Consider the following 10,313-nt stretch of genomic DNA (forward strand, 5'->3'; position numbering starts at 1 on the left):
AAGTTTACTCTGCCGGCGAGGTTGGGCAAAGGGGGCATATGTGCTTGCCAGCGGATCTGGTAAGCATGTGATTATGTTCCTGTGTGCATATGTGTGTGCCAGGGAGTCTGGCAGGCATGTGGTTGGGTTCGTGTGTGTATGTGTGTGTGACAGTGTGTCTGGTAGGTATATATGATTTCACGAGTGTCTGGGTACATCTGTGTTTCTGAATCCAGAATGTGCTGGAGAACAAACCTGATGGGAGCCACAGGGTATTGCTGAGTGACTTTCCAGTTCTGTGTGGACTGAGTTTTGGAAGAGATGAGTCAAGTGTCTGAGGCTAGCTAGAAACTGTTGAAAACGCTACACTGGAGCCCAGGGACACCCCCTCTGTTGAGACACCTCACTCTGTTGAGGGGGGCTAATTAGTTATTTCTCCCATTGCTGAGACCAAATACCTGACGAGCAGTGACTTAGGGGAGGAGGAGTTTACTTTGGCTCACTGTTTCAGGGGCAGAGTCCATCACGGCAGGCAGGGATGGGAGCAGGAACGGGAGGTAGCAGAGCACATTGCACCTGCAGTAAGGAAGCAGAGAAACCGGCTAGAACAGGGGACCAAGTTTCCAGTACCTCCCAAGACAGCATTACCAGCTGGGGACCAATTGATCAATCCAATCATAGGAGCCTCTGGAGGGCACCTTCCTTCCCACCACACAGGCTTCTTCCTATGTCAGGAAGAAAACATTTACTTTATCTTTGTTGTGTATGTGTGTGTGTGTGCCTACAGAAGTTAGAAGAGGCTCTTGGATAGCCTAGAGCTAAAGCTATGGGGATTGTGAGTTACCCAGTGTGGGTGCTGGGAACTGAACTCAGCTTCCAGGGGAAGAGCAACAAGTGCTCGTAGCCGCTGAGTCATCTCTCCAGCCCACATCCTGACACTTTGGAGATGCGGTTTGTCGTTTATTTTTATGGCAGTTTCTATTGTGGGCATGTGGCTGGCACATCGTACTGCCATTTCTGTGAGTAAATCCAAACTTCTTTCCAACACACCCCCACACCTCTGTGTCCTCTGATTGTATTTGTGGGAGGCAGACGGATGTGAGGGTGGCAGCATTTGTGCATACTGTGTGCTACACTTCTCGGTTTTACAAAAAGCTTGCTTCAGAGCCTTGCTGGGGAGTGGGCGGGGGTTGGTACCACCACAGGGAGGGCTCTGCCCAGGCTGTAGGTGTGGGCTGGGCTGCTGATTCCCCAGGAGCAGCTGAGGTCTCAGTGCAGGGGTTGACAACTAAGAGAGCCTGTCCTGTCCCCAGTTAGGCTTTCCATGCCCTCAGTCAGCTCTCTGGGTCTCCTTCGCCCAGCGAGGAGGCAGGCATCCCATAAGCACAGACACGCATGGGTGAAGGTAGCATTGCCATGCCACCTCTAGCTATAAATGTGCATGTGAACTTGTCCCATGTGCGAATAAGGAGTGCACACTGTCACTAGCACGACAAATTCCTTAGCCTCTCTGTGTCTCCATGGCACATCTACAAATACAGTGGTGGGGTTTTCTGAGCTCACTTGCATCTCCCAGCCTCCCTTGCAGTTAGGCTGAAGCCACCAGGCCAACTCAGGCTAAGACTTGGAAGCAGAGGGCATAGGAGACCTTGTGTGCATCCCCCCTGTCAAATGCTTACTATGCCCCCACTTAGAGGGAGGTCAGCTCTGCTTGGGCTCTAGGTGAGACCTAGGCCTCCACAGGAGGTGCCCTGACAGTAGGGCCTCTGTGAGGGCAGCAGCAGCAGACAGAGCTGACCAACAGGCTAATTGGGCCTTTTTCGTGGGATTTGTACTGGGGCCTGAAAGAGATCCAGTGGATGTGTTTGTGAAAATGCTTAGAGAGTACCCTTAGCAGTCTTACTTTGTGCTCTCTCTCTCGCTCGCTCTCGCTCTCTCTCTCTTTCCTGTTTTCTACCTTCCTTTTTTCCCTCCCTCTCTCTTCCCTGCCTCCCCCCACACCCCGGAACCTTCTCCATCCTTTTTTGGCCTGTGGTCCTAGGCCAGGTCCACCACTGGGATAGTCCAAGCCCTTTTGTGCTTGTTTATTGTGAGATAGGGTCTCACTAAATTGTCCAAGCTGGCCTTAAACTCACTCTGTAGGTCCAGCAGCCCTTGAACTTGTGTGATCCTCCTGCCTCAGCCTCCTGCGTAGCTGGGATTATAGGTCTGTGCTATGTGCCAGCTTGTGCTTATTTCTTGTCTCTTTTTGGGACAGGGTTTCTTTGTTTAGCCCTGACTATCCTGGAACTCATTATGTAGTCCAGGCTGGCCTCGAACTAGGAGATCTGCCTGCCTCTGCCTCTCAAGTGCTGGAATTAAAGGCATGCACTACCACAGCTTGGCACATTCTTATTTCTTTCTTTCTTTTTTTTAATTTATTTTTTTTATTAGGTATTTTCCTTGTTTACATTTTCAATGCTATCCCAAAAGTCCCCCATACCCACCCCTCCAATCCCCCACCCACCCACTCCCCCTTTTTGGCCCTGGGGTTCCCCTGTACTGGGGCATATAAAGTTTGCAAGTCCAATGGGCCTCTCTTTGCAGTGATGGCCGACTAGGCCATCTTTTGATATATATGCAGCTAGAGACAAGAGCTCCGGGGTACTGGTTAGTTCATATTGTTGTTCCACCTATAGGGTTGCAGTTCCCTTTAGCTCCTTGGGTAATTTCTCTAGCTCCTCCATTGGGGGCCGTGTGATCCATCCAATAGCTGACTGTGATCATCCACTTCTGTGTTTGCTTGGCCCCGGACATTCTTATTTCTTAATGAGACAGTTCCTGGGGAGCTGAATTTTCAGACCCCACTTGGCTAGGGTTGAGCCTCTCATGGATGGGTGATTTGCCACTGCAGCAAAGAACAGTATCTACTGTATCAAGTGTGTGTGAAGGATGGAAGGGGTGTATGTGCTTAAACCCTTAGGTGAAGGTGGTAGTAGAAGCAGGATAGGCTGCCCATCCCCCTCCAGAGTCGTCAGGGCAGGGGAGGGGCCCATGACAGTTTTGGTGGGGACATTCAGACAGATGAATAATCAATGACACAGGCACCTGAACTAATGTTAGCACACATACAGGAGTCTGTCCCCGGGGCAAACGTCAGGAGCACTTGGTTCTCTCTACTTTGGGTGTTTTGAGGCCAGAGGCTTTCTGAAGGCAGTGCTGTTCTGAAGCTGCCCCAGTGGTTCCCAGCTCACTCCCTGCCAAGCCTGCAGTCTGTGGAGCAGAGTGACCAGGGCACTTCATCTGGGTTGTTTACAGTTTTACAGTGAGAATGCATTCACTGATCACTTGTGAGAGGCTGGAGAGGCGGCTCAGGCTCAGCGGTTAAGAGCACTGACAGAGCACTCCGCTCCCACATGGTTGCTCACAACTGTTTATCCCTCCAGTCCCAGGAGAACTGATGTCCTCTTGGCTTCTGAAGACACCAGACACACGCATGATGCATAGACATATGTGCAGGCAAAACACCCATGCACATATAAGAAAAATTTAAAATGCGTAAATAAAAGAAAAATGAATTCATTCAGCTGAGTCTTAAATCCCAGCTTAAGTCCCACTCAGAAGACAGAGGCAGGAGGATCTCTGTGAGTTTGAGCCAGCCTAGTCTACACAGTGAATTCCAGGACAGTCAGAGTTATATAGTAAGATTCTGTCTCCAAAAAAAAAAACCAAATAAATAATAATAATAACAATAATGATTCATTTATAATTTTAAAGGGATAATAGCTAGCAGGCAATGAGTCCTGTGTGGGTCCTATGGGTTGGAAGGCCTTTTTTCTGCCATGATCACTTGGCCAAATTAGTTCAATGCTTGATATTCAACACTGGACATTTAGCAGGAACTCAGCAAATCTTTACTGTTGGATGGATGGATGGATGAATGGGCAGATGGGCAGCCAAGTGAACATAGCCAAGGTGAACTGAATAGAACCAGTGTGGGCCAGATGGTCACCTCCTTGTATGAGCCACTGGTTCTCTGTGATGCTGTCACTCATGATACTAAGCCACCTTGCCTTGGCCTTGCAGAATGGCTTCAGAGGACCAGGACCCTATGTCTTCCTCATCTTTGGGGACAGATGCGTACAGATTCCTGCATTTCCTGTTTCCAATCCTCTCATCACGTGCCAGGCTTTCCGTCCTCAGAAAATCTTATGTGTCTGTCCCCACAGGGTCTCCTAGGAGAGAATTGTAGGGAATAGGGAAAGATAGGGAGAGAGACAAAGGCACATTCTCTGGCCTTGAGAGTGATGGTGGCCATCACTGCTCCTTGTCTACCAGCTGTGGACCTGGAGGAGACAGGGCCTGATGAGGAGACACAGCACATCATAAACTCAGATATGCCCTGGTCCACCAGCCCCTCCCCCACCACTGGACAGCACCTCCCCCATCCCCACCCAGTTTCCCCAGAGCCAGGGAGCCAGGAGGAGGATCCCACACCCAGGCCCTATTTGATACCTATACGCTTGCTCAAGCTTCTGTAAATCACACAAAAACTGACAAGTTTTCCTATTAAAAGATAATTGTAATCAGGGCGCCGGACGTGCAGCGTGGGGCTGATTGGAGATAGACGGACAGCGCGGAAAGATGGATCGTTTTAATTTGCACCAATTAAATTGAAGTTCATGGGTTCATCTTCTTCAATCTTCATGAATACTTTATTTTCTGGCTGCTACTGAGCTATTAAAAAGAATGATTGAGGCACGCGGCAGGCCGGGTCTATTTTATGAAATATCACCTTTAAAGAATTTGAGTACGCCATTTTCATAATGAGTTTTCTAGTACCTAATCCTCTCCTCTATTACTACATTTAAGAAGTGGATTGATCTGGGAAGTGCCGAGGGTGCAGGTAATGATACATTTTGCCAGGCGCGGGCGGTGTAATGGATCATGGTTTGGCCACGAGGATAATAGATGGGTGCCCAGAGGAGGTGTGAGGGCCTGGGGTGGGGTAGTCCAACTTGGAAGAGTCTGCGGTCAGGCCAGGTATGGTTAGGTGACCCTTGGGCTGGCAAGGAGGGCGTAGAGTTCAGAGGAGGAGTGGGCAGGCGTGGGGAGTAGGAAGGGAGATGGGGAATGGCTCTGGGGTTTGGGAGGGTCTGCAGCTCAGTTGCTGGGAGAGGCTGGTATAACCTGGGCCACATCTCGCCAGCATCTGATGATGAAAGAAGGGTGCAGGGTGGGACTCTTGGGAGTCCCTGAGGCAGTTTCCATGTAGAAGATAGGGCAGACTTGACCATAGCAACTTACTTTTGATCTTGAACCTTTCCTGGAGCCTTGTCTCCCAGCCCACAGTGGTCTTTGAGTCTAGAGACAAAGAGATATCAAACATCAGGTGGGCACGTATGGGCCAAGGGCTCCTGCCAATAAGGCAACCTAGACTCCTTCTTGTGGGCTCACAGAGATGTGCAGAGGTGAGGCCTAACATGTTACCTAACGGTCCAGGCCCGAGGCACTCAACCCAGAGTCATGGACCTGTCCCTTTGTCTCAGGCAATGCCCAGAAGGACTGCTAGGCCCAGCCCTTGAAAGGTCCCACATGGATGACATCCTGAGGCTCCTGGCCAAGGTTCTGTGTAAAGCAGGGCTCTATATATATGTGTAAGGGGTGTAAGCAGGGAGATACCTGCCTTGCCCGGGCTGGGTATCTACTCTACCACTTAGATGGGCTTTCTCTCTTAGGCATCAACGGCAGCAGCCGTCATAATTAACCCTGCTAATTAATCAGGGCAGGACGGATTAATTGAGATCACAGGAGACCAGGAGAGCAGGTGCGGTTCCAGAGCTGACGGGATAACGAGCTCTCAGAACACCCAGGAGGCCTGGCCCTGCTCTCTGGGAGCCAGGAGAGCCAGGCTGGCTCAGTGAGGCACCGAGCCAGGCAGAGTCTGCAGGGACCCCACCCCTATGAGGTGCTGGGTGGTCAGTTTCAACTACTGTTGGTGACCAGTGGCCCACCTAGTGATCCCACTGTGCCACAGGTAGAGCCTCAGGGCCTGACAGACAAGGTAAGCTTATGCCCCGCCCCCCAGCACCAGACCTCCACTCTTATCTACCATATGGAATCCATAGAAATCTCTGTAGAGATACTAAAGCTGCCCCACTGTCCCCACCTGGACCAGGCCACTGTTCCAAGCATCAGAACTTCCAGGAAGTCAGATGAAGTCTCCATGTGCTACCTAGCATCTGGGGACACACTGTGCCCATGTCACCCTGCTTGTGGGAATCACCCCCTCTCCAGGGCTCTTGTGCCTCAGGAAGGATGGGGAGGAGTCTCCCCCAAATCTAACCCCTTTTCAGGGCCTTAAGTGATCCTGGGAAGCTGGGGCAACTTTTTTATGGAGTTGGGGAAGGTTTCTGCCCCACCCTGCCCTTACCTTCTTGCTGAGGTCCTGTCCAGTTGATGTCTTATCCCAACTGCCCTGAGCGGTTCTTCCTGCTCTTTCAGCATTCAGTCACCTCAGTCACCTCCGTCCCCTCTTGCTGGTTGTCTCAGCAAAAAGCATCTTCTGTCCTTCAGAGACACTTCATGTTGTTCCCAGGCAGCCCAGAGACCTCCCTTTGAGACATCGCACCTGCGGCTTTGTTCACTATTCCCCTCTGCTCACCTGCCTTTCTGGTCCCTACTTAAGCTTAGATACCTGGAGTGAGCTTTATCTTTTTTTTTTTCTTTCTCCATTTGTTCTGGTTCCAGTAGCTTCTGTCACAGGGTTCTATGTCTTCCCATGTTCACAGTCTTCAGAGACACATCTGTCTCTTTAAGCTCCTATGTGGAGTGAGTCTGGGAGTTGAAGTTACCAGCCCTATTGAATCTCCCGGCCTTTTCAGGTGGGTCAAGCTTTGGAGCAGGGGTCCTTCCTGGCAGAGGGTGATGGCTGTCTTGCACACTGAGGGGTAATTTTTAGCATCCTTACCTCTGTACTCGAGATGCTACCAGCTCCCATAGCCATGACAGCCACTTTAAACTTGCTGCAAGTCCCCTGAGGGTGCAAAGTCACTCCTAGCCTAAAACTTGCTTTAATTAGACATGAGAATAAAGAGGTAGGGAACGGACTCATTCTGGACCGCAGTCTCATCTGGAACATACTCTGTAGCTCAGGCTGGCCTCAAACTTGCACCAATTCCCCTGCTTCAACCTACCACAGACTGATGTCCTGATGCTACTCTTGACCATGGATATGGAGAGTCATAATGCCCAATGCTGTCTGTACACAGAAGGCCCAGTGTTTTGTACGAGTGCATAGAGGTGCAGGCACACACACATGCCATGCACTAGGGGACACATAAAGACTGCACATAGAGGCTTTAGATGCAGCTCAGTTGGTAGAGGACTTGCCTAGCACATATGAAGTCCCAGGCTCAATCCTGACAGCACATAAACTGGGCATGGCAGAGCAAATCTGCAAACTCAGTACTCAGGAGGTTGAATGGGAGGATCAGAACCTCATAGGTCAGCCTCAGCTACAAAGTGAGTTCCGGGCTAGCCCTATTGAGAAAGAGAGAAGAGAGAGAGAAGGGGGGGGGGGAGAGACAGAGACAGAGACAGAGACAGAGACAGAGACAGAGACAGAGACAGAGACAGAATACAGTGACTACAGTGACACAGTCTGGGTAGCCCGGCCGAGTCCTACATACCACTGGAGCAGAATGGTGCAAACGCAGACCATGGTCCCACAGCGCACAACATGTCCTGAATGAGTCTCATACCTGGGTGCTCTATGCATGGAGAATTCTTTTGAGGAAGGCAGATTGGCAGGCATTTGTAGGGTGGTGAGGAAGAGGGCTCCAGAGCCTTCAGTAAATTTAACGGTTGCCTAATTGTGGTCTCTTTCAGACAATCTGGGCTGCACAGACAACATGGACAGTTTTCTGTATGATTCATTTATGTGTGTGTCTGTGTGTGTGTGTATGTGATGCTACAGTTAAAAGCCCCCTGTGCCAACAGTACCACCTAATAAACAGGTGTGAAGCCTAGCGAGTGCCTGTGGCCTTGCCTCAGGTTAGACCATCTGTCTCTTATAGGAGGGGTTGGTGAGCTTTAAGCAGGACCCAGGAGACCTGAGCCACCCTTGCCTCTGCTGTGTTATTTCCCATGTCTTCTCTCAGAGTGTCTTGTTCCTGGGTTCCATCTGTTAGCTCTCCTGATTGTCTGGGAAATGACCACTTTTAGGATCCGAGACCATGGTCTCTGTCTCAAATGTGTGGTTAGGCATCTTTTTTTTTTTTTTTTTAAGATTTATGTATTTGTTTGTTTGTTTATTTGTTTAATGTATATGACTACACTGTCTTCATGTATACCAGATGAGAGCATTGGATCCCATTACAGTGGGTGAGTCACCATGTGGTTGCTGGGAATTGAACTCAGGACCTCTGGAAGAGCAGCCAGTGCTGCTAACCACTGAGCCATCTCTCCAGCCCTGTGGTTAGGTAGCTTTTACCCCAAGGATTACACACACATTATAAATATTTGCACGATGAACACATATTATAAGCATTTGCACTTGTGGTAAAAAGAATTATAGGGACAAAGTAACTGTGAGAGGCTATATGTGAGCTTGTTCTATGTTTTGTTCTTACAAATGCAGTGAGGACTTAAGAGACACCCAGGACACACACACACTCCATCTAGGTCAGAGTAGTAACTGGAAAAAAAGGCAGATGTTTTAAACGGGTTGTGGTAATATGTGTTTGCTCTCCCAGTGCTTGAGACCCTGGCTGAAAAATCACCAAATCTCGGCCTTAGTTTGAGACCGCACTGGCCACTAAGCCTGTGCGCTGTGATGACTCAGTTTCCCTCCTCACCCCTAAGCCACCATCTTCACTCTGGCAGCTGTATTCCCATTCTGCTGGAGTCACCCAGGAGTTGCCCTGGACCCCACGGTATATCCTCCAGAAGGCACTGGGCTGTGCTTGGACATCCTCAGCTCCCATGCACATCTCATGATGCTGTTTCCAGCCTCCTGTCCCTGCCTGCTGGGCTGAAGCCTGGACCAGCAAAGTAGCCTTGGAGCCACATCATGACTCCTCTCTACCTTTCACTAAGGGTAGAGAAAGTGTCTCTAAGAATCCAGCCAACCACTTCTCAGCTCAGGCCGCCCAGTTCAACACAGTACAAACCCCGGCACTCCGCACCACACTGGAGCTCCCTGTGGTGAGCTCGCCTGTGCTTCTATTTCAACGTCCTCCATTCAGCAGGCTAAGGGCCACCCCAGGGCCTACGAAGCAGCAGATTCCAGCCTCTTCCCGCAGATACCTGCTGTGCTCGCTCTCTTGCTTCCTCACACACACCCTCTTCTCTTGGTTTCCTTCAAGTTCACGCCTTCAAGAACACCAGCCCACACCGGCCTCACTCACTTTGTTCTAGAACAAACTGGTTGGGGCGGGCCTTGCCCCACAGTGACTGTAGCCTCATCTAGTTCCAGGGCTCTTGCTGCTCTTGGGCATAAGCCTCAGTTTTCTTATCTGTAACCTGAGGCTAAGGGCGGGAGCTGCAAGCACAGACCTGCAGAGAGGCCCACTGTGGGAAGAAACCAATACTACAGGTGGCCATGGGAGACACTGTAGGAAGTGTAGGCCACTGCTTGTGATGAAGATGGTGTTTCAGGGGTGGCAAGGCTCAGAGGCATTGAGGATACCAGAATCTGGAGTCATATCCAAGTCCAGAGACAGAAGGACTCTTGGGAGGGGCTATGGAGCTCACCAATCAAAATGGGCAGAGCACAAAAGGTCAGGTGACCGACTGGGTCAATAAAATGAGGTACCTAAAGCCAGTCATGTATTAAAATGGCTCAGAGAGGTGAAGGTACTCACCTAAGGCCACACAGCAAAGGATGGCGATGAGTCCTCAAACTGGGAGCCCAGGGGCAGAGGACTGAAGCTGGAGAAGCTGGTTCTGCTCATGGTCACTGTAGCCTGTGGTCACATGTCTCTGCACCCGCCTGGTGTTCTGAGGGGGTGATTATCATGGGCTGGGAATGGGGAGGAGCAGATAGTTCAGCCTCCCCGAGAGGCTGGGCTGGATCATCTGTCCAGATGCTACAGCTCCAGATGTTGGTCTCCAGGGCTGGGTCATAGGCTCTGCCTCATTCGGTTTACCAGGGATTTGATATAGAAACCACTTGGCCAAGGGCCTGAGTTGATGTAGGTGTGTGTGTGTGTGTATGTGTGTGTATGTCTGTTCGTGTGTCTTTGTGTGTGCCTGTGCATCTGTGTGTGCCTGTGCATCTGTGTGTATCTGTGTCTGTGTTTGTCTGTATGTGTGTTTCTCTATGTGTGTGTGTGTCTGTATGTCTGTGTGTC

General features: G+C 50.4%; 1 long non-coding RNA gene across 1 annotated transcript; it reads right to left on the reverse strand.

Moving 5' to 3' along the window:
• Positions 1 to 2,510: 2,510 nt before the first annotated feature.
• On the reverse strand, positions 2,511 to 6,532 carry LOC147005941 (uncharacterized). Its single transcript, XR_015045367.1, has 3 exons — positions 6,392 to 6,532; positions 5,266 to 5,322; positions 2,511 to 4,193 (listed from the first exon to the last, which is right to left on the reverse strand). It is a non-coding gene; the product is annotated as an uncharacterized LOC147005941 (long non-coding RNA).
• Positions 6,533 to 10,313: the final 3,781 nt, after the last annotated feature.

The sequence above is a fragment of the Mus caroli genome, unplaced genomic scaffold (assembly GCF_978045245.1).
Source record: "Mus caroli unplaced genomic scaffold, Mus_caroli_1 scaffold_2, whole genome shotgun sequence".
Classification (NCBI taxonomy): Eukaryota; Metazoa; Chordata; class Mammalia; order Rodentia; family Muridae; genus Mus; species Mus caroli.